At 50.4% G+C, this 24,421-nt stretch overlaps 3 long non-coding RNA genes across 3 annotated transcripts; 2 read left to right on the top strand and 1 right to left on the bottom strand.

Annotated features, from left to right (window-relative positions):
- Positions 1-7,643: 7,643 nt before the first annotated feature.
- LOC142602402 (uncharacterized) lies at positions 7,644-17,507 on the top strand. Its single transcript, XR_012836205.1, has 3 exons — positions 7,644-7,869; positions 13,813-16,981; positions 17,239-17,507. It is a non-coding gene; the product is annotated as an uncharacterized LOC142602402 (long non-coding RNA).
- LOC142602403 (uncharacterized) lies at positions 8,444-9,811 on the bottom strand. Its single transcript, XR_012836206.1, has 3 exons — positions 9,617-9,811; positions 9,359-9,463; positions 8,444-9,071 (listed from the first exon to the last, which is right to left on the bottom strand). It is a non-coding gene; the product is annotated as an uncharacterized LOC142602403 (long non-coding RNA).
- Positions 17,508-19,008: 1,501 nt separating the features above from the next.
- On the top strand, positions 19,009-23,938 carry LOC142602401 (uncharacterized). The gene is made up of 3 exons (XR_012836204.1): positions 19,009-19,354; positions 21,471-21,975; positions 23,433-23,938. It is a non-coding gene; the product is annotated as an uncharacterized LOC142602401 (long non-coding RNA).
- Positions 23,939-24,421: the final 483 nt, after the last annotated feature.

Raw genomic sequence — 24,421 nt, 5'->3', positions numbered from 1 at the left:
TATCGAGCAGAGGAACCGAGAGCATACGGCATCCCGGCTGGGCACGGCTGCCGTTGTCTTTATTTTAAAGATGAATGTATTTCTGTTGCAGAAAGGGCTTCTGTAGCGCAGGGAAATTCAGGTTTTTGTAGTTATATTGGGCTGCGCTGGGTGCAGGTACCTACAGATGCAGATATTTACAAAGAGTTACGGTTAAGAATTTCATCGTATTATTAAATATGTATTATTTATAATAAAAAACGGAAGAGTTTATAACAAAGGAGGCCACTGGGGGTTGTGCAGCTGTGCAGACAAATTCTTCCCATGGTGGGCAAGCTGGCCGAGACCGCAGCCTCCCGGTTTGTCTCCCAGCCACCCCAAATAATTTTGCCCCAGGCTTCTGCCAGACTGTGCCTTGCTTCCTTGCTGCGCTAATTTGACCGTTTCTTTGCTTTTGAGGCAGTCTTTTCCTTGTGGAGGCCTGTCAGCATTCGAATATTTGGATTATCTTCTTATTGCAAGTTAAAGGACACTCTGTGCACTCTGCTAATCGAGCATGACGGAGTATGTATCTTAATTTCAGATCATTGATGTGGTTATTATTCTAGGTCGGACTGTACAAGGAAGGAGAAGAACACTTTGGGGAACAGTCAGTACGTTTCTGCTGTGGAGAAACATTACATCCAGGTGTTGTTTTATTTAAAGGTATTTATTCCAGTCTTAAAATCTGTGCAGGAATCCTCCTCCTAGCTACGCGTGTGTCTGGGCTCAGATGTTGTTTGACCCGAGCGTCGGCTCGTACCATACGATGGCTGCAGACCCCTGGTACATCCCCGCTGCACAAATGCGGTCCTTTCCCCTTGCTGGCACCCCGCTTCCCTCCTCTCCATCCCCCTCCTCTTGCCAGGAGCAGCCCTGGCTGCGGGGTGCGGCGATCGCCGTGTTTGCAAAGATTCGTTTTGCTCATTCAGCAAAAGCGTTGCCGAATCCCGACCCAAGTCCCTCTCCGTGTTCCCACAGCCCCCTCGCGAGGGCTTAGGGGCATCCCCCAGAGCAGAGGTGGGTGCGGATCGCGGCCTTCGGCATTGCCGCTGTGTCTCCGGAGCCTGCTGGGCTGTTTAGATTTGGGGTTTGGCCCGGGACTCTGCAGCACTGTCTCGCCGTGTCGTCCCTTCAACGCCCTAACCATAACGGAACCGCTCCGCCCGCCCATCTCCGAAGGACGAGCCCCTGCGAGGGAGAGGCAAGCCGAGCCAGGAGAATTGGCATCTAGCACCCTGTGCCTGCTGACGAACCCTGCTCTGCCGCCCGCCGCTTTCTGCCCTCTCAGCTCTTTCATCGCCACTGCGATCTCAATTTATCGGGAAAAAAGCCACGGCTGAGATTCCTCCTTGCCCGATGTTTTGGGCTGAATGAAAGAGTTTTCAGAGCCGGGATTATTGTGGCTTGAAAGCCACAGGCTTAAAAATTGAAAGATGTGATTCAGCTGTTGGTATATAAATATGCAGAAATTATAGCTCATTCCTAAACTCAATTGAGCACCATATGATCTGCATTCACTGCAGTCAATTTGGAAACATTAAAAGCTATTTTGATGGCTGTTTTTACAGTTACTGATTTGTTAATGTGTGTTTTGCAAATGCAGTTTTGATTGGCTCATCTTAATTTGCCAAATGGAAGGCCCTCCTAATGAAGCTAAAAGAAGTGGAGGATTTCATTTGACTTTGCATTTTAATACATCGGCTGGGGTTTATTTTTCCACTCCAGCCTGCACAGGGAGAGAAAGGGGGTTGTGGTGAAACACCCCCCCAGCCATTGCGCACTTTGATGTACGGTGTGTCAGAGGGTGCAGGACACCACGGACATCCACGTCGTTTCTACTCCCGGGAAAATAAAGAGAATCCAGATGACTCAAGAAATATATCACTGTGCGTGTTGTCTCCGCGGTCCCTCAGGGGAGATACTGGAGGAGACGTGCTCCTGCGCATAATCAGCCTGGGAGCCCAGGTTTTGAGTACCGTCGTATTACATACATAAATTCCATATTAGCTGAATGCTTATATATTGAAAACCACTGCACTGGAGATTTAAAAATGTTTCTATTGATTTTAAACTTCTACCAAAGGCAAAGTAATAGGCACTGTTAAGTGTGTAATTTTACTTTTGGAGAGATAAGGAGTTTCTGTTCCTCCCTGAAAAGAGAAAATGAGGTGCTGGACTTCGGGATGCCCCTTGGCTCGGTGATGCACATCACGCTGTTTTTCAAGGGGAAAGGAGCAATGCAATTAAACGGGACACCCTTCTGCCTTCCCTGGCCATCCTCACGTAGCTGCATGCGTCCTCAGGCGCTGCGATCAACCACTCACTAGCTTTTTTATTAGCAAATCGATTGGGTCTATTTTCACCCTGAACGGGAAGAGACAAATATTGAACGGACCTAAGCAGCAGGACTCAACCTTATTAACTCACAGCATTTAAGCTGATTTCAAATAACCAGTGCGTGGAGGTAGGAGGTAGGTTTGGTTTGTAGTTTTTAAATGTAATCATCAGCATCGTCCAAGCGTCGGGCTCCGAGCCTCACGCCTCCCTGGTACCCCCTCCCCACCGCTGGGACAGGGCTCTTGGCATTTCGTCTGCGCTGAAGACTAGCCTCACATTGCAATGAAATCTTTGATTGCCCAAAGTACTTAATACTTCCAAATTCCATTCCCCTGATCTGATTTGCTGCTGTGGAAAACATGGAAAATAACAATTGATCGCTAGTAGTTTTATCATCAATAAATTTTTCAATTTGTTCCCGATTTCAAAAATCTTGCAGTTATTGAGACCCACGGCACCTAAAACCCAACCCTTAGGATGCTGCTACAGGAGGAGGAGGAAGGCTGTGCCCCGCTACAGGAGGCTCAGAAAGACAATTATTCAAATTTCTCGGTGGTGGTCTCACCTCCACCCAGCTGACCGTGGGAACAAAAAAATCCTAGACAACATCAAGCCCTTCCGTGCAGTCCCCCTCCTTCTGCGTGTTAGTTATCACACACGGGGATCAGATCAACTACGAGGGTGGGTGGCAGGATCTCAGGTTTTTCTGGTCTGACTCGATGAATCCTCAGGTTTGTCATGTAGTCCTCTACTACTGCAGGCACCCACATCAAACAGTCTCCTTCTGCACCTCAGAAAGTACTCGCCCACTGTCTTGAGCGGAGCTGGCTTCTTAGCTTTCACAACTGGCCACCAAAACAGTGTCTCGGTCTTTGAAACCTCACTGCTCTAATGGTTTTATTTCAGACCTTAAAGGGTTCCTCCAGTTCCCATTGTGTTCCCCCACTTGTCCATGACCTAAAAAATTTTGCCTCTGCCTAATATCTGGCCCTTAAACGTCTTCACAGAGAGCAGTTGCATTTTCCCGTGCTTTATTTGCTGAGATTGTGGTAGATGAAAAGCACCAAGTTCCTGTAGTCTGTCCTGCACCCGGAGAGCTCATTTTCTCTTGAACATGCCTGATCAGAGTTGTGCACAACGTCTCAGATGAGAGCTAGTGAGATCCTTGTGCATCTCCTGGGAGGTCTTCGTCCCCCGTGACCGGGCAGAACTCTTCTCCTTATTCACGTTGAACCGAGACACTCTTATTGTAGGGTTCAAGTCTTCGTTGTGAGATTCCAAGTGCATTTTACACTACTGAATTTCCTATTCTCTCTTTTATTTCAGCCCTCAAGGCCCTCTAGTTATTGATGTTTCCCCTTGAATTTGTGCCATCAGCAAATTTCATCAGCCTCCCTCCCATTTTTTTTTTTATGGCCATTAATGAAAATATCAATGTTGCTTTCCATGTGGATCTTGAAGGAAATGGCTTCACTCCTCCGGCTGTCACCTGCCCTTGTCCATTTTCTTACCTTCCTCTGAAACCCTCTCCTTGTCCCACCTCCTCCCCATGCCACTGCAACCTGGTTTTACTGAAGTCCAGCCAGATGCAATCTCCTTTGTCTAAGAAATCCATTATCTTAGCAAAGTCAGGCTCAATTAACCTTTGTTTCACCTTTGCTCTAGTTTTATATCATTTTCCATTTACCTCTGTAACAGTAATGGTTCCTTCCTTCATCCGTTTTTTAAAATAAAGTTAGATTAGCGTGCCTTTAATTACCCAATCATCATTTTTCTTAAGTGTCGGCATTACATATGCTATTCCCCAATAAATTGCAGAGCAGTCCTTGGGGCGGGGATCAAACCCCGTAATTCCTCTCTCCCAAACGGGAGTCCAAATCACTAAGATAAACCACTAAGAACCACGCACTGGTGTTTCCTTTGCCCTTCAGCATAATATCTCTTGTGCTTTCTTAAAGCTTTATTGCCATTAATAGGTCACGAATTAGAGGTAATAACTCCAGGAGCTTCATTAATTTCCTTACTGGGTGCGAATGAAAAAGGTGACCCGGATAAACCCGTCGTGTTCTGGATATGCTCATCAGTCCTTGGGGATTGAACGTCTTTGTTCCTCTTCACAACGCTGCGCGTCTACCCTGCAGCCTGGGCAAAAATGCTTCATAAACCTCTTCAACGGGGCCTTAAAATACTCAGGAATTAGTGTTTTCACCTCTGGAAATCCCATTTCAAATGCGGGAAGTAAAAATGAGACGTAGTCATTGCAACCTCACGCCCACGGTTCCACTTCATAACCGAACCCCAGGGTGGTGCTGCTGGCTGGGGCACGGGGAAGGACCGCCGGGGGTCTGCACAGGGCGAATCGGATTGACCATGAGCAGCACCAGCTTCACGTAGCCGTGAGAGATGTCCAGGGAGGTGATGGCAGCCAGACGTCCCAAGCCACGCGCCTGGCACTGAAGCCTTGTGCAGGACCATCGAACTCTGCTGCACTCGCCTCCCCGTACCGCAACCTGCTCCAGCTGGGCTTGGGGAGCATCACACCTCCGGTCTGGGGAGCCACAAAGCTTTGAGGAGGCCATTCGCCCTCCCACCAGCTGCGTGACACAGAGGGGCTCTGACAGCCAGGTCTCCTGGGATCACCGCTCCGGCTGGCATTTGCAGGAGACCTCCAGCATTAGAGTTGATGGAGGGAACGAAAAACCTGAGAAGAGCCCCTCCTGTATTTGTAGAGAGACATTCGGCACATTCTCCAACTCTTAGCGCTTTGCTTTGAAGGTCACGAAGGACTCGACTTTTTTCCTTCAGCTTGATTTTTGTTGTCACCCTTTCCAGAGCCCGGACAGGCGGCAGTCCCAGCGAGGGGCTACTGCCGGTGATCGCTGCTGGACGGGAGGCAGACAGCCCAGAAATTTCATGGCAGGCTGTTCCCGGGGGATTAACGAGTGGAGTTGGCATACTTCTGCGGTTTGGACAACTCCTTGAATGCCTCTGTGTGTGTCACAAAACCAAACCCAAATGCTGAATTTCATGACGAGATCCAATTACTGCTTTGATCCTTAGGAAAAAAAAATACAATCATTGTTTCACTTTCTGCAGCCCTGCTGCTTCTCAGCAGGTTGCTCCAGGGGCAGGTCAACCCCCAGCGATGTCCTGCTCCACGGATCTCACTCCTTAAGCTGCAAGTTGACATCTTTGGTAGAGGACTCGATGAAAGTAGGTTAGGTGTATATTTTAGGACACTGTACATGTGTAACAGTTATTTTAAAAAGTAGAATTCAGGTTCACAGAAGTGGAGATGTACAAAAGTCGGAAGGAAGCTGGATTTTTCATCCATAACCAAAAAAAACCCAATGCAGTGAACAATACCAGCACTTACCTTCATCAGTGCCACCCCGCAGCGGTCTCCTCCTGAACTCCGTGCCTCGGTGCTGTTCGTGTCGGTATGAATTTGGGCCGACTTCGGGTGAGCCGAGCGGGACGGCACAGGGAGCCGGGGCAGGACCACGAATGGCCCCGAGCATCGCTCCTGCCGCCGCAGCGCCGGGGGACCCCGCGCCCCATCCCGAGACGGGATTCGGGGGTCCTAGGGCTGCAAACCCAGGGGCTTTGCTGCTGCTGCAGTTGGGACAGAGACCCGGGGCAGAACCAGCCGGGTTTTGAAGTGATCCCCAAAAGCACCCTTCATCCTTCCTCCCTGTCACCAGCGCCGGGGCTGCTCTGGGAGGACGATGGTGCGGGGGCAGGAGGAGTGGTGGTTTCCCATAGCTCCGTACGTACCCATAGCCTACGTACCCAGGCGTACCCAGCACACGTGCCCGGCCCAAGCAACGCATCGGAGGCTTCAGCACACTCTGCCTGGAAGCAGCGGATTGCGTCCCACGCTCTGGGTTTCTGAAGACCCAGCTGCTAAATGACAAAAGGTGCGTTTGACCGCGTCCACGGGGACCCGGTGGGTGGCCTGCTGCGGGGAGGCTCAGCAGCCACGGAAATTGCTAAATCTAAAATAAAATTATAATAAAATGCTACATTCCGCTTGGCCTCAGGGGAGCAGGATGAAGCCTCTCAATTTAATTTAGGAGCATCATCTTTATGCTTATGAGCAGGATTTTGCTGGGACAGCAAAGGAAGCGGGTTTGCTCAGCAGCGTGCCTGGTGCAAGGGCAGCTTCCCCTCTCACAGGCGTTTACGGCAGCCTGGCTGCTTTGTTCCAGCCCGACGAGACTCAGAAAAACATTCTGAGGTGGTTTGAAGAACACTGTTGAAGTGCTTTTGCACATTTGTCATTGACAGAAGACTTCACCGGCAATAAGAGGCTTCAAGCGCAGGTTTTCTGCTTCCTCGGCTCTACTCCATAATGCTGGAGTAAAACCACCCCCCCAAATCCTCGCCCCTCCTGGAGCATTTGCAAAGTCTGTAGCTCTGTCTGCCGCAGCCTGAATGTGCCCGACGCGTGGTCCCTGCCTCCTTCACCCCCATGGACCCCCCCGCCCCTTCCCAAGGGAGCTTGACCCCCCAGGACGCCTCTGCCCCTCCGTTCTGCCTTCCCCACCCTGGCAATTCTCAGAGTATTTTTCATCCAAACAACGTATATATGTATACATATGTATTTTTTGTAAAACACGTAGATCTCATTTAACTTAGTTTCCAACACATAAAAAGCTTTGTCAGCATTTCCTCCATGACGTTTAATGACTACGCCCCACCTTAAGTCACCAAGTCTCGTTTTCTGCCCATATTTTCTCCCCAGGCGTTTTCCCTCGCCCTGTGTGCTGCTGTCCTGGCCAGGAGCATCTCACAGCTCCTTCCACCTCCTGCCCGTGCCCGAGATGCTCTCTGAACATCCTGCAACTACGCTTTAATGGCCTCTCATTAAACTTTGTGGCTATTAAAACTACCTGCAAAAAAAGAGGCGCTAAGTACATTAATAAAAAGGCAAACCTATGGGTTTATTGACCAGCTGCCGCAGAGCAGGGGCCGCTCCGATGGCAATTCTGTGGGACAGGGACCCGACAACAGGCCATGCCACCCCTTGCAAGGGCTCTGCCGGTCCCCGTCCCCCCCGCGCATCCCTTTCCGGGGAGCTCCGCTCCGCTGAGAAAGCCACAGCTTGAGCCAGATTAAGTTGTTGCTAAGTACCCTGAAACCACACAATAAAAATTCCTCTGGAGTGCAGAATATTTATGTTTTATGAGTTCATCATAAAGCTGATGTGGTGAAGATACCTAACGCATGAATAATTTGGTGGTGGATAAAAAATACACAATGGGCTGCAGTGAAAGGGGACGGCAGAGAATTGGAAACGCATTTTCCTTCTCCGTCTCTTGTTTCAGCAGCTTGTTATTTAAAGAAGGGACTCGGGGCAGAGCACTCAAATACACGTTTCGTGCACACTAGATGCAGTTTAAAATGAGCCTCAGCTTAAAGACCAACAAAAGTCAACTGATGGTCCGTGGAGCACTACAGGTCAAACTCACCCAGTTCTGCAAGGCACTCCCTCGGAGAAGCAAGCAGGTAGGAAATAAAACAGCCAAAGCATTTTTCTACCCCACCAAAATGTCTTAGTCAGGAAGCAGCACGCCTCTGCTGCCCGGGGCAGTGATGGTGATGAGAGCTGGGTAGCCAGGATTGCTGGGTACCAAGGACCTGTGGTGGCTTTGGGGATGCAGGAGCTGGGTCATCACAGCACTGGCTCCCCAGCAGGCAGGAGGGCAGGAGCACGGTTCCCCAGCAGGCAGGAGGGCAGGAGCGTGGTTCCCCAGCAGGCAGGAGGGCAGGAGCACGGTTCCCCAGCAGGCAGGAGGGCAGGAGCACAGCTCCCCAGCAGGCAGGAGGGCAGGAGCGTGGTTCCCCAGCAGGCAGGAGGGCAGGAGCGTGGTTCCCCAGCAGGCAGGAGGGCAGGAGCGTGGTTCCCCAGCAGGCAGGAGGGCAGGAGCACGGTTCCCCAGCAGGCAGGAGGGCAGGAGCGTGGTTCCCCAGCAGGCAGGAGGGCAGGAGCACGGTTCCCCAGCAGGCAGGAGGGCAGGAGCACAGCTCCCCAGCAGGCAGGAGGGCAGGAGTGTGGCTCCCCAGCAGGCAGGAGGGCAGGAGCATGGTTCCCCAGCAGGCAGGAGGGCAGGAGCACGGTTCCCCAGCAGGCAGGAGGGCAGGAGCGTGGTTCCCCAGCAGGCAGGAGGGCAGGAGCGTGGTTCCCCAGCAGGCAGGAGGGCAGGCGCACACCCCCCCAAACGCCAGCCAGCACTGAGCACAGGCTCCTCTGATATTATACTCCTAAATGATAGGGCAGGAAAAGAAAGATGATAACAGGGTATTTCATGAAGTGGCTGAAGAGAATGCTCGTATTGATAGAGGTTTTATGGATATACATAAATATGTATGTGTAGCGTGCCTTACAGCTGCTGTGCCCTTGCACAGGCTTGTCCTCGGCCGCTGCTGGTGGCGGGACCAGCCCGAGGCAGCCAGGAGGGACCGTCACCCTCACCGGTGCTGACCCAGCTACTGCGTTTCATCCACCCAGTCTGAGCTCTGGTTTCAAGGATTTTCACGGCAGACTGGAATATTTTTTTTTGCTTGGTTTATTCTGCTTACAAATGTATTACTTGGGCTGGTAACATTCATATCTTCCTCCTCTGCATTGCACCCAAACGAGGGCTGATTCAGTCCCTAGGCGATGCGCCGAGGCAAGTACAAACCGAAAATTCTTCTGGGACACGTATCTGCAGACAAACACACGCGTGTCTAAATATATCCACAGCCCTCCCCATTCCCTGCAGCTTTTCTCTTCCTCAGACACACACACAAGAACTGCTCAGGGTAACAAGACACGCATTTTTAAATATCAGCATGCAGGAGTGGTTCCTGACCAGGAAAAAAAAAAAAACCCAGCTATTATTTTAGCCACCACTGAATTTGAATACAAAGGTGAGGGCTGCGGAGGCAAAAAACCAAAAGCAGCTTCTGGAAGCCGTGGGTGAGGTACCGACGCACCGTGTTATCCTCGTACCGTGCACGGTGGCAGTTCCTCCTCGCAGATCTTCGTGCCTTGGGCACGGGCAGCAAGTCCTGCTGCTCCCGAGAGCCCCAGCTCTTCCTCCTCCCGCGCTCTCCCCTGTGGATTTACACCAGAGCACGAACGGGATCTGACTCTGACAGCTAAAAGATCTTTTTCCACTTGATTTCCCCAAAAGTACTCAAATTTTTTGCCCTTTTTTCCCTCCTTCCCTCTTGTTAGCAGACAGCCGTGCTCCTGGGGAAAGCCTACCCGCGTGGGAGCCCGGAGCCGGAGGGTACGTAGGGCTGGTGGGGGGGGGGGGGGCTGAACCACGTCCAGCATTTCGTGTTTCCAGAGACTTCCCCAGCCCTCCAGAGCAGCAGTTTCCAGGCAGCCAGCAATCCCACGCGGCAGATATTCAGTTCAAGAGGTAATTTGGGGGGTAGCAGTGTCCACGTGGTTTCTTCATACCGGTTTTGTTGCGTGCAAAGGTTATATTTCTGTCTGACTTTTGGTTTTAAATGCAATACTACCGTCCCCATGTTGCTTCTGGAAGAGTTAGAAAACCTGGCCCGGACCCTGCAGATTTCCATTCGGCATTAACAGTGGCTAGGAAGAGTTTCCTGACAAACGATGGGAAAATTTCACACCCAGCGCGTTGGGGAACAGTCGGCTGCAGCTCGGGGCTGACGCTACCCGTCCCGTTACATCGCCCGCAATGACGCACCGCGACCGACAGCCCCCGAATATGCAGGGCTGAGCCAGCTGCCGCCGAGGAGAAACAGAACATCAGGATTTTTTCCCAACTATGAAGGCGAGAGCAGCGCGGCCTTCGCAAAAGATTCAGGGTCTCCCCCGTGGTCGCTAAACCCCTGAAGTCTGACGGATGCTCAGCTGGGAGCGTGACGAGTGCTCTGGCTGACTCCAGGTCCCAGGTCTCACGCGATGGTTTAGCTCTTTGGGTTGACACCGGGGAGTGCTACTTATTTTTACGTGCTATTTTGAGTTATATTTAAAGCACTCACCCATGGCTGCAGGTGCTTTCACAATAATTTAAAGTGCATTAACATCAGGGAGTCTCTCCGTGTCCGTGTGGGAGAAGCTGCTCCCTGGGCCGTGGGAGGACGGTTGGCTGCAGGGGGGCATCACCCTCCGGTACCCAAAGCGCCACGCAATCAGTCGTGTTCCTGGGTAGGTCATTTATTTTTGTTATTTATTATTAATTATACTATTAAGTAGGATTATTCTGAACTGTAGCCCTGCCAAATGCCCTCACACGCCATCATCTCTCGATGACAGATGGGTTGGGGACCGCGGTGAGGAACCACATCTCTGCTGTGCTCTGGCTGGAGCGATGCGCTCCAAGGGCACGGTGCCCTGTCCCGTCGGAGCATCCCTGCCCTCTCCTCCATGCATAAACCCTGAGGAGGAGCCAAGGAGAAGCTGCTAGCTTTGCAGACTCCCTAACAATCAGGAAGAAGTAGCAATGTTTACTAGCTGGTAGGGAAGGGTGAGATTCTTCACAGGGAAAAAAAAAAAAAAAAGAAAAGCAGCTGAGGCGTGCGTACCAGCGCCGGTCGGGCCCTCGCACAGTCACGAGCGCTTCCTGCCTGTCAGCGTTCCTGCCGCAGCTTTGGAAACTGGGTTTGTTAACCGTCTGGGCTTAGAAGAGGAGATAGCGCTGGAGTATCCACCACCTTTCATTTTCCCTTCCTGGCTCATGTAACCATGGCAAAGGAGCCTACGCTAGCCTGCGAGATGGCATAATTCATGCCGGCCCCCACCCATTTTCTGATAAAACCGCTCAGCGCAGAGCTGTGTAGTCTTCACACCTTTCCAAGCCTCACCTTAGCATTGCTGCTGGGAAACCGTCAGGATTTTGTGCCTGGGCAGAGAAGGGGACACGCTTTGCCCCGGGCCGTGAGTGATACCTGCCCCTGCTGCTCCCTCCCTTCCTCCGGCGCCCGGCGTGCAGCTCATTGACGGGAGGATGGAGAGAGAGAGTACGGGAAACCCACGCAGGCAGCTGTCACAAAATGAGCTTACTATAAAAGCAACATATGCTGCGCTGAATTACGAGACCTTCAAATCACTACAAGAAGCGCTTAAAATATTCCGGAATTTAATTACAAGACCGTATATGCTTTAAATGCATGAATGTATAATGCAGACTTGGGCTGTGACAAGGGAAACTCGTCTTTCACACGTACTTGAAGGGGCTGGAAGGGAAAAGCCTTGGAGGGTGCGGCGGGCCAGTAAGTTGGGATCCACGGAGCCGTGTTGCCCCGTTGCCAGCGGCCGGGATGCCAGCAGGGATGGGTGACATCCTCTGGTACTCTGCTATGAAGATGTTTGGGTTGAACCTTTTCAGAAATGCCTTTATCCCTATAAAAGCTTGCATGTACCTGAACAACTCATCCCCTTTCTATGCCACCTGTCCTGATCTCACGTGGCGTTCGTCAGACGGACGAGGGTTCGTCCCTAAAATAGATGATTGTTATTATTGTCCACCAAGTTAAATGCCTCGTGGATTGTGCCTACAAAAATGCAGATGCACTTAACATAACGATGTGGTTATTAGCTTAATGGCAGGAAGAGAAAACTCGAGGCTGGGAACTAAAGCTCTGCTCCTGCAGAACGTCCCTGAGGAAGGATCCCCGTGCCCGGGACACCCACGAAGGCTGCTCACCCCCGAGGTTTCCTGGCAGGCATCCCACTGGCGGATTAGCATTGCAGCAGCTAACGTGACACGAGATGGGGAACCTGGACGGATATCACACTGATTTGTAGTAGATTATTATTATTTTCCTACTCTAATTAACATAGAGAACTCAAATGAGAAAAGACAGCATGTGTGTTTTCCAAGCGAAGAAACGACTCTTTGGTAAAGACTTTGATCCCTAAGCAGGGATGCAGGATTGGAAAACTAATCACCACGAGCCAGAGCATCCTCACTGTTTGTAGGAGCTGGGGATGGCGCAATATTCCTGCCCATAAACCCACAGAGAGGCCAGGGAGAGCCTGCGCAGCAAGCCTAGGGTGTTCAGGACACGGAAGAAATCTAGAGCCGTCGTTCCCCGGTTTGACAGAGGGACATTTGCTGGCCTCTCCCGACTTTCCATCAGTCAGCATTCCCACCGCTGCTTCCCTGCCCAGTGCAGAAGCACGGCTGAGACGGCACCACGCGTGCGCCCGCGGGCTGGAAGGTATCGTTTAGCACAAAGTTATCAACGAGGCACTTAGATGACAGCCAGGTCAGAAATGAGGTTTGCAGTGTAAATATGGAGATGGAGAACGCACACGTCGTGCCAGGTAACCCAAGCAGTGACTCATGCTTTGCAGCTACGTCACTCTTGGGATCTTTCTGCAGGAAGCTCCTACCGGAAAAAGCAATGGCAGCCACTGTATTTGGCACATTTTAAGGCTGGAGAGAAATCAGGGTTACGGCTGGAACGGCTGCTCAGGGCTTGCCAGGGCTTTTATCACTCGATCTGATCTCCAAAGCTCCTCTTTGGTGTCAGTAAGTTTTGGGAAGAGCTGAGCAGAAATGGCAGGCGCGTGGCCGTGTCCCTCCATGTCACACCAGCACCACGAGCATCGAAGGCAAAACCTTCGCCTCCGGCTTCCCAACCCCAGCTTGGCGGCACCGTGTGCCCGAGAAAACCCTGTGGGCAATCAGGTCCCTGCTTCAGACTCGGGCTGGCCCGAACACTGACCTGGAAAAGGATGGGGCTGAGATGGGGATTTGGGGCTGTGCACCTACATCTTGGGGATGCTCGTTAGCTGTCTCAGTTCTCAGGGGCTAAGCAACGCCAGATTCAACAGCCCCGGTGCCCATCAGGGTTTGGGGGCACTCGAAGATCAGCTGGGGATACCGAAAGAAGGGGATGGGGTGGTAAAGCCCATAAAAGCCTCCTGTCCCACAGCCTGGGCTCCGGTGCCAGAGGTCGGCAGCGCTTCCGAAGCACCGGGCCCTTGTTAGGGAGGAGGGACTCAGTTAGACTAACGACTGCTTTAATTAAATACGGCAATATCATTAACCCGCTGGAGTTCATCAAATTAGTGTTGCAAATGAAAACCGCATTGGCCTCATTTTCATAAGGCAGCTTCAAGAGGGAAAACAGCATTTTGCTCGTGAAGATGATGTTTGCTTTTCCGATAAAACAAAATCTCTTCTAGTCCCTCTGGAGCTTTGGCTCTGTTCAGTTCTCACCAAAATATTTGTTTTGGCCCTTCCTTGGTTTTAGCGTACCTGCGGTGAAGGTGTTTGACGTGATAGGGGATTGCCGCAGGAAAACAATGAGAAAGAGGGAGAAAGAGGGGACTTTTAAAAAGGACTTTTGGGAGGAGGAAATGCTGATATCCCTCCTCCAGCGCATGAATAATTTCTGTAGTTCAAAATAAACTAGCATCTGTGCTGGTTGGACCGCTGCCATTTATTTTCTTATCTTTCTTGTTTGCTGAAGGGTGACTCAGTGCAAAGCTAACAAGGTGCCCGCGGGAGCGCTGCTGGGAATGTGCTGATGTCACCGACTGCATCGAAGCCGAAGGGCTTGAAAGCTGGGAGGGGGATTCCCACCTGCCGGAGAGGAAGGAAGAGGAGCGATAGAGATCCCTCCACTAGCACCCTGGCTCTTAGCCCAGGCCACTTTCCTCGCTTATGTTGCACTTGGGGGAGAGTCTCTTAAATAAATAGAAGCGGTGCTTCACACGCGACGGCTGGCGTCCCACCAGCACAGCGGGAACGTCCCTCTACCCAGCGCCCATTGTGGCATCTCGGTCTTGACCGAAGGCTTGGGCTTTCCTAGCAAAATCAAACCCCTCTTGGCCATGGCTTGTACCCTGAGCCCTTGGGCTCGCACGCCCCGTGAGCAGCCTGGGGGGATGCGGTGTACCCCAGGCTCTCGGTGCTCCTCGCTGGGAGGTGCTGATGCTGCCAGTGGGTGGACGTTCCCATCCCAGCCTTGCCCTTGCACGGCGGTTGGGGACGGGGTTCGCACGCTCCCCGCTGCCGCCGGCTGGGCTGCATCCCAGGGATGTCTGTCTTCTTCCCCATGAAACGCTTGGGCCAGCTCATACCCACCAGGGTTTCAGACGTTGGGAGTTGCACGACTTTGTTTATGGATCTCTATTAATCGTCACTGTCATCCCCTCTCGGAAATTTAAGATCATTTTGCAAGGCCATGTAAAAGGAAGGAGTCGGGGAGCATGAGACCCTTTAGGTTGAGTGGTCTCAAGAGCACAGTGGTCCCCAGAAGATGCTCCTCCATTTTTGTCATTGCAGGTGCATCACTAAAACCAGTGACCACGCTTCTGCTACAAAGGGATCCAGAGGAGCCCACAGATTAACCTGGCTCCATCAGCGGCTCCTGCAGACAGCACGGGAGATGCGTGCTCTGCCCCGGGAAGGGATGGGCAGTACCGCAGGGCTCCCACTGACCCGGCCGGCCCTGCGTTGCCAGGGCAGAGAGGGCGCTTGGCCTTAACCCCAGCAATGAAGCAACCCCGTGCCTCTGCAAACATGCCGAACGGGCTTTCACAATAAGCAAAGCTGATTTCTCCACCTACGGCCCTGCCAAGCACGAAAGTACTCGATGTCTGCGCGGGGGCAGCCCCACTCTCTCCTGATGACGTTATCACCCCGTGCACCCCTTCACATCCGCTCAGACCTAGGCACAGGCAGGATTTAACACAAGAAAAATCCCCCCGGTTTTCCTGTAATTACAGCGCTACTTGATGCCAAGAGGCTCCTCGACCAGGAGCTGGTGCTGTGTTGCTCTAAAGCTCTGGCCCAGGAGGGAGTAACCTGGTGTCACCCTTTGACAGACGGTGCTCCTCACCCAGCCGTGCTGGTGGCACTGCCACCCCAGGGGACATCCCCGGTGTCGGTCTGGGAGCTGCTAACCCCCATAAGATGCAGTTCCTCGCTCTCCATGGCGGCCAGGCGTTGATGTCCCCCAAATTAACACAACCAATAAATCCTCCATCGAGGAAACGGGGAATTCTCCGGGTTTGATTCACAGCGGCTTTCAAACTGCCAGGGACATGAGCCGGCTTGTCTGGTGCAACCGCAAGCTCCAGGTGTGGTTAAACCGGCACTGGGAAAGGATGCCAGCGTGGCAAATACCATCTCCCTCCTCGCCCAAGCCCAGGGGACCGGCTGGGCTCGCTGGTACGTTAGCTCGACCCTCCGTCCGGTGCGAATCTTGCCCTTCCCCAGCTGCCACCCCTTCTGTAAAAGCAGCTGAGCGTGCACCCAGTTTTCTTGGAGCGCCACAGGTTTGCACCATGACCCTCTGGCCCAAGCTGTGCTCCCTGCTAAAAAGACCTGTTCCTCGGTGCCGGGGATCGGCTCACTTGGGTTTAGTGTCTCCTTGTCTCGGGAACAAACAGCAAACCACAGCCTGGATGGATTCCTTGGTGCGTCAGGAATCCCGGGGTGGTCATCACTCCTGTTGGCCTTGGTGTGGCTGTGCACGCTGTATGTACTGTCTGGCTAACGAGCGTGTAAATGATCTTCTCCTGTTATTGACTGATGATTAAACCCAGCGTTGCTTGACAAAGCCCCATCTTCCCTCCAACACCACAACCTGCATCACCCATCACCGCAGCCTCCGCCTAAGGGCAAAAAGCTGCCTCCTTTTGTTCATCTGTCTCCAGCTCATCAGGGCCAGGCCCCTTGGGCTGGAGACCGTTTCATCATCACCTTTAAGCTTTTGGGGGTTGAAGCGTGGTTCCTTGAGGTGCTTCTGACATTTCGGACCAAGACAATTGGGTTGAACCCAGCAGGCAGTGGGAGGGCAGCAGGGCTGGGGGAAGCAGCCCCGGGCAGTGCGAGCTCCTGCCAGGAGCACCCAGGGACCTGGCAGGGAGGCAGAAGAGGCACCCACCACATTTTCCAGCCAAACCCCAGGCTCCCAGGAGGCAACAGAGCTCTTTTGGAGGCCGTGGCAATGGGTTCGCCCTCCCGGTGCCCTTGGGAGCCTGGGAGTTACCATGAGTCTCAGATAAGGAAAGAGGCACGGAGACGTGAACCGGCTTGCCCCAGGTCCCAGTGAAAAACTGGCAGGAGGACCAGGAACAGAGTAAGTCTTTTTTGTACTTGGACCGGAAGATTCCAGAAACCTTAGAATTTACCCATTTTAGTGTCTAAAATTAGCTTTTAATTATTGTCAGCACATTGCTCTCTCTGTCACGCTCATTTTGGCAGGAGAAAACTGTTGCAAGACCATCCTTCTCATTCCCCCTGTGACATACTTTTAGAGCTCAATTCCAAATCCCCTTTTTTTTGGAGATTTACCATCCATCCCCTGCTGATTTTCACAGGGATGAAACTGCAGAGCAATGCTCTGACTCTGGCCCTGAGCACCTTTGCAGGGATGCTGACCCCGCACAGGCACCCCGTTCCCACCAGGAAGACCCCCCCAAACCCCACACCACGGCACGAACAAGCTTGGCTGCTGGATAATCCTCTCTCCCCATCATTATCTATCTAGGCAGCAGGTCAGACGAGATTTCTGTGCCAGATGTCCCCCTCCAGACCTCTGAAAACTATGGGCTGCTCCAATTAATTTGGAAAATATGGTGAAAGAAAAACTATGCAAGCATTGAAGGAACCAGACCCGGCTTCTGCATGTATCTTTCTTTATGAGAGGTTATTATATACTTATAATTAATTGTTAGCTCATGGCAGAAAAGGTTTGACTTGCACGGACAAGTCAGAGGGAGGGAAGAAGACCTGGGATGGGAAGCAGATACGTGGGAGGACGCAGCATTCTTTTCCCACGTTGAGGAGCAGCAGGACGTGTAAATTCAGCTCTGGAATTTTGCTCCTTACCTTTTATGGTGAAAAAAATGAGGCTTTCCTTTGACTTTGCAAATACATGTTCCAGCTGAAATCCAGCCTGTGCGTTAATACCCAGCCCAGCGTGCGCAGCCGCTCACCTGGATGTGCTGAGCACGGGCTTATGCAAAGGGAAAGCGCAGCTCGAGGCTCCCGAAGGCTCCCGGACCGCTCCGCGCGGGCTGATGTCATGGTTTTATCTGAGGACAGGATTTGGTTCTTATTGCTCAGTCTTGCCTTCAATATGAAATAACTAAGCTAAGTAATTAATTTTTAATGCACCCAATATAGGCAGGGAGAGTTTTGGAGTGATTTATGCCGGATCCCGCTGCTGCTGCCAGTCCACACCAAGCTGCAGATAACGTGAAGCCGCTCCAGAAGCCTTTGCTTTCCGTAACCTTCCTATAATTCTCATTTTATTTAATAAACAGCAGTGTAGGAAGAAGAGATTTAAAATTTTGAATCATTCATTTGCAAACACCCAACTACAAAACCAAATACAAAATGTGTTAGAAGACCAGTTAGTCTTTTCTGAGTCATTTAATGAGAGCGACTAACTTTCCCTGTCTATGGAAATCTCAGGGCGGGAAGTGTGTGAAACCTGCTGCAACCGACACTTGCCTAATTAGCCTCGCATTTGCCTCTCTCTGAAGGGAGTCAAAGCGTGTGCGACCCACAGACGTTCACACTTTTTCAGCCTAATCTAGTTTAGGAGCTGCCGAGTGGGACAGGCTCTGGCCACGGGTCGGGATGGCAGTGGCAGCCGTGGACCCCCAGCCTGCTGCCCACCACCACCCACCCGCCCGCCCGCCCGCCCATCCATCCATCCATCCATCCATCCTGGTGCTTTCTGAGCTCCAGGTCCTGGAAACGCTGCAGAGCGAGCCCAGGTGTCGGGGCTGGGCACGCTGCCTCCCTCCATGCTCCAGCACCTCAAAGCAAGCAAAGAAATGGAGCAAAATTCTGCGATTTATTTTCCCAGCTACAGGCAACATGGGTGAAAATCGAGGCCAGCGTCACCGTGACCCAGAAATGTCCTGTTTGACCCAGGGGCTTGGTTTAAATCTCATTTTTGCATTGCAGCTCCGGTCCGCAGCCTCACTCAAGCAGCCCTGGAGAGCGGCTCCTGCCAAAGCAGTAATCCCTCGGTGCCGACAGCCGTGGCCATGCTGGAGCTGCCTCGAAAATGAATGGCTTTCAGTTAATTAGAAATTTGGGGGCAAGGATTTGCGCTAGCAGCTTTTGCTTTTTCAGTCATTGGCTAGGAAGAAGTTTAATAAGGTTGAACATTTGCTATTCTTATATTGGGCCAGAGATTCAGATGCCCAGTTCCCATGGATGCCCTTGCATCTCCCAAATCCCCGTGTGTCCCTGCAAAACGCGCCGCTCACCACTGCTTCCGGCAGAGGATTCCTTCGCTCTGTTATTTGCTTTACAGAAGTGCTGGGCTCTGTCCACGCAAACTCCACCACTTGCCGGTTGTCGCTGCTCGGGGCAAGCCGGTGGGTGGTTTGCCCGCACGGTTGCCCATGGCCATCCTGCTGAACCCTACTGCTTTCGTCCCCAAAAAACATTCCTGAGGTTTTTCTGGAGATCGGAGCCAGATTAATCACAGCCTGGCACTGCTTGCCCTCGAGGCTATAGCTACCAGCTTCACAAGCCTAATAAGTGGAGAAATTCAGCGTAGAACGTGGCCCTGCGACTTTATGGTGGGAAAGGGCATGCCTATGGGACAAAAAATAACAATAAAAATCAACACTGAAGCGTGTTAAGAGTTTCAAATGGCACTGAAAAAATGTTTGCTATGTTTCCGAGGGTCTGTGCTGCTGCCCCGGACGCTGCTGTTACTCATTCACATGGGCAAGAATTACAAGTATGTCTGCGCAGCCAGGAAAGCTTTGGTTCACCGAATATTTGAGGCTTGGTGTGGTATGAAGGGGTGGGGAGCACGGCTCCAGCAGGCAGCAGTTCCAGGAGAGGAGGAGAAACAGTTTTAACTTCCTCAGGACAATTAAACTGCATTGGTGGTACTGCAGCTAAAAGAAAAAAAAAAAAAAAAAAAAGCAGCATTTATTATTTGCCGAGTTCTTTCTGCTCTTCAGCAATAATTTAAAGCCGCTTTGCCTTCGGGGAAGCTCTGTGAAGTGCAGCGTTCACAGGAATGGGTAAGGACGTGCAGCCCTGACCTAATCCACTTCACTCTGCCCTGGAAACTGCTCCCAGGTTCTGCCTTTGGCCCCCAGCACCCGCTGGGATGGGCCAGAGCTGGGTGAGAATTGGGGATTACACAAGTTCACTTGCTTTTTCCACCCCAAAAAAGGATTAAAGGAAAAGGATTTCAAAATTCCCCGTGGAATGAAATCCATTCTTTGACTAAAGGCAAAATGTTCGAGTCTATGCATTTCTTATATATTTACAGAAAAGATATTATAAACAAACCTTGGAATTGAATATCTCATTAAAAAAGGGTTAAATAAGAACGGTGCAACCTTAGCAGCAAGCTTCATATTCAGAAAGTTTCTAATACCAAATTTCACTGAAATTGAAGCAATTCTGCAAAACATGTTGCCTTCAGCATATCAATATTTCTGATGGAAAACCATTCTGTCAGAAAATTTTTTACCCAGCTCTAGGCTAAAATTTCATACCAAATACTTTTACTGTCTCCCCAGTAACTGGCACTGCTGATCCTCTATAATGAATTTCCATAATTAACCTCCAGGAACTGAAAATGAAATCTTTTTGTCTGCGGGGCATTCTCAAACAACGGCTAGAAATCATTTCACTCTGAGCCAAAGCACAATAAATTCAATAGGATTTCCTCCACAAATTTCAATGGATCTTCAGATCAGCCCGGTTCAGATCAGAGTTCAGATCCAGATCAATTTAATACAACTCTGGATGTTTCTTCAAATTGGGATGGGGCTTTGAAAAAAATAAATCTCAAAACAATTCTTTCTTTTGGTTGAAATTGAATCCTATATTGTCATCCAGATTAAGGACTCGTACCCTTTGATGTCTGCGGATAGAAGTACTTCTTCAGATGTTTGCGCTGATTTTGTACGAGTGAGGAATGCACAACAGCGTTAGGAATTTAGACAAAATACCGAAGTTAAAGCTGTGGGCTCTGAATGCTGATTTTTGGCTTCTCACATGCGTTCTTGCTCACTGAAGGCTGTTCCCTGTACCATCCTACAGCAGGGAACGTCCTTGAGCTGCACGTGATTTCACGGATGGCAGAACAGCCCCGACGTGCAATTTGTTCTCACTGCGAGCACTAACAAATCATACATAATGTAACAGCAAAGCAGCTAACGCTGGATTTGCATGAGATACTTTTAGTGTGTTGATCCAGGAGTTTTCCTGGTTTAGATGTAGTTACCCAAGAGGAATAACTTCTTCTTCAGGGAAGTTCTGATTTGAGGCAATTGCCCAGCTGGTGGCATAAGAAAGTCAAGTGGCCGAAAGCCGCGGCAGGAGTTATCTGAACCCCAACCCCTTCCTCTTGCAGAAGTGACCCCAGATTGGTTTTCTCTCGGTCCTAATAGATACATTTGCCTATTCTCAAAACATCAAGCTTTTCCAGAGACGGAATTAAGACATATGTGTGAATAATCCACATCATTTTTGTGGCTGCTACAGAGCCTCCTTAGCTGGGTGGTGTGTTGGGAAGAGAGCAAACGCGGGGAAAGGGTGATCTCCTCCCGCATGTCCTCATTCCACCGGAGTTGCTGTAGACTCCACGTGCGTTCCTGGAGAAGTCATTTAACCACTGCATTATCCCTCCGTAAATGGGAGAGAACAACTCTCCCGCCACCACGCTGGTGCTATGGGAATGAATGCCTTAAAACTATCCCTGGGGATAGTGCCCAGGAGCAGACGCGCTGCAGAGCTGCAGGCGCTGCAGAACAGCGCACCAGGCTTGCATGAGATAAGGGGTTCCCGCTTCCATGTGGATAATTACACTACGGTCACTAATTTAAAATACTTTGTCCTCTGCCTGAATATCCTGCCTTAATTATTAAGGGGGTTTAAAATAATTTTAGAGGGCATCTAACTTTGTTAAAGCATTGCCCTCTGCTCCTGAAACTCGGAATAGCTGAGCTTTACTTCCCATCCAAGTCTTAGCACTCGATGACCCATCAGTCAGGTGAGGAAGAGTCACTGATTTCTTGAACTAATTTAACGCATTTATGTAATTCTTTCTCTGTAGCGTAATGGCCAGATTTCTAAATGCCAAAATACAGATTATCAGAGTGTCAAACTTCATTTTGTTTTCAGTTCACAGGTAATTAGCATTTATGTTCCTGCATATTATTCTAGCAACATCATGAAACAGGAGATGCTCGTTCTCATCCTACCGTCATCAATTTTAAACCCACGCCGGAACAGAAGAAAATTTAGTTTTGGTTCCGGCAGCTAAAGCTCTGGTCCCTCGGCAGTGGTCTGGGCCACACGTGGCGGTCCAGCTGCTTGAACCCTACTTTTCATTAAGGGAGGTTTTTTTTATTCCCTATGCAGACTACGTGGGGCAGCGCTTTCTGATTTGAAGTCCTAACCTCTCACGGCTACACATGAAAAGCAGCAGGAGCCCAGTTTTAAACATCTGCGGTGCCACGTAACGTTAAGAATTGGGAACGAACCGAGGCTCAAGCAGAATTAGCAGGTACTTGTGACCTTACCGCTTCTCGCCTGTCAAACAGGCCTCCTCAGATCACGTCATCTCATAAAGGCAGCGGCGAGAAATAATTTCTTTTCATCTGTTAAGAACTCAAATATGACATTGGTAAGTCCCATAGAAGAGGAAAGCGATAACAAATGGGTATGTGTTCAGAAGAAGGTTTTGAATAGCAGCCCTAAATGAGGCACGGATTACACGCTGGCCTGTGAGAAGTACAGATGTTTCTGAATAGCTGCTCGTTAAGGTGACAATATCGCTCTGCGGGCTGAATAGGTTCTCGGAAAAAAAATAATACGTGATCGCGAAATTAATGACTATCACCGCATACTCACAAGGGACACACAGGAAATACGCATTTCCTAATACACAAGAGTTTGACCTTAAACCTTAATAATGTTCTTTTAATGTACGTCCCATTTAGCTGCACACACACGCGCAGAAAGGAGGAGGGGATGGGATGTGTAAGGTTCATGTTTTATGTATATTGGTTAATACCTTCCACAGATGCTTTGGTAGTTGGCATTGCAGGGAGAGATATTCCAATGGCAATTTTAGATTTAAATCAGCAAGCAGTCATTCTGATACTAAAAGCACTTGTTCTTGACTGTTTTATTATAGTCATAGAAAGTGTTCAGGCAGATTACTTGCGAGAGGAGAAAATTGTATTTTGATATTCCCATAAAATCTTATACTAGATCGGTAGTCATTACCACAGATAATACTAGATTGTGTGTGTGTTACTAATATACGCATAATGCTTTCTCGGACGGAAAGCGGAGAAACTGAAAGTCTACAAAGGAATCAGGTCTGAAAAATGGGGAATTTGAACTAAGCAAAGCAAGCAACTCTGCCTTATAAATCAAAATCCAGACTGCGTGTGAAAAATACCGATGGAAATGTTAACCCCCACTGCATCATCATCCCCCTAGTTATCAAGATATGGGAGAAGGCATTAAACTTAAGAGTATGACATGAATAATAGTTTTACGGGGATTAACATATCTGGAACAGCTTCCCCAAGGAATGACAACAAGCAGGCAGTTTCGGAGCTGGCAGGGGTGTCCTGTAGCTTATTGAGTGTCACAAGCTCCCAAAGCACTGCAGGGCACCCCAAAAGCCTCGGGGTTTAGCTGGGTGATACTGGCAGCCTCTGGAGCGCAAGAGCAAACAAAGCATGTAAACATGACATTACTGGGAAGCGCGCTGATGGAAGCTCTGCAGTCATGATGAGTAAGTGTTCATGTGCGTTAAAGTTTCCACATTCCTAACATAGCTGAATGCAGGCGAATTTTCCACGTGAGCTGTGCGAGGGACTGTCTCCCCCAGCCCCGGTGCGTGGTGCGCGGCAGCACCAATTCCTTCTCTGGGCACCCTCGGTCCTGGGCAAGCCAAACCACTGTCACGGAACAGGCGGCATCAGCGCTGGGTTTGGTGCATCTTGCCTCCATCTGCACGGAGGTGACCGATGAACTGATAGGGAGCAGATGTTCAGACCCAGCTCTGGTTTGGGATTAACAAAGCGCTCTTTCAACCCCGTCTTCTTCTCTCCTTATATTGAACAGAGATGCCTCAGTTGGTATGTTGGACTCACAAACAGCCAGAGCTGCAACTCCAGAGCTCTATCCCACCTGCATCTGCCTGTGGGGCTGCCATGTGTCTTGGTGTGGAGCGGAATGAAGAAACAGGATTTTCCACACTCTGGAGAAGACATGAGAGCATTTATGCAACTGTATTTTTCCAGATTTATCTCCTGTTCAAATGTACACAGTTGAACAAGAGACAAACGCAACTTGTTGTGAGCTGGAAGTTTCCTCACTGCTTGTTCACTCTTTCCCACTCCATCATCTGTCCAAAGAGCTGGAGCTGTGTTGGTGGACAGCAGGGATGGATGGAGACTGCAAAGTGGCTGAGACCAGATTTAATTTAAAAAAAAAAAAAAAAAAAAAAAAGAGATGGTCAGTTGTCTGCTCCAACTTTTCAGTAAGGCCTTACAAATAATGCATCCACTGCAAATTTTAGTGTTTTGTTCATAATTTCCAAGCAGAAACCAAGGCTTAAATTCTTTGGAAAATTTATTAGAGCTGAGCAATTTGACCAGACGAAGATGTGACACATCAGAACAAAATCAAGTATATCAGCGCTGAATTTTGAAACATCATGCTTGGGATTCTCTTGTCTGCGTCACTGGAGTATCTCCCTATGGTCCAACACGCACAAGATAGTAGTGCTTTCCGTTTCCGGATGTTGTAAAACTTTATTAATTGCTCGCGTTTCAGCCCAGAACTGAGATGGAGCTAGTTCATGACCTGGATGACTATCTGAAGAGATAAGGCTGAGAGCTCACCCTCACGAAGGCCACCCCTATCTTCAGGTGTGCTAGGGGAAGCTGGCACGCGAAGTCTGAGCAAGGAGGGGAGGCAGGCTCTGCTCCAGCCCTCCTGCTGGCTGGCAGCCCATTGCCGAGGCCGTCTGCCTGCCATGCGGAGCCATACGGGAGAGGAGAGGGGCACTTGACGGAGAAGAGTGCTACGAACTGCTCACAAACCATCCC

The sequence above is a fragment of the Balearica regulorum genome, chromosome 6 (genome assembly GCF_011004875.1).
Source record: "Balearica regulorum gibbericeps isolate bBalReg1 chromosome 6, bBalReg1.pri, whole genome shotgun sequence".
Classification (NCBI taxonomy): domain Eukaryota; kingdom Metazoa; phylum Chordata; class Aves; order Gruiformes; family Gruidae; genus Balearica; species Balearica regulorum.
This window is presented reverse-complemented; position numbering and strand designations above follow the sequence as displayed.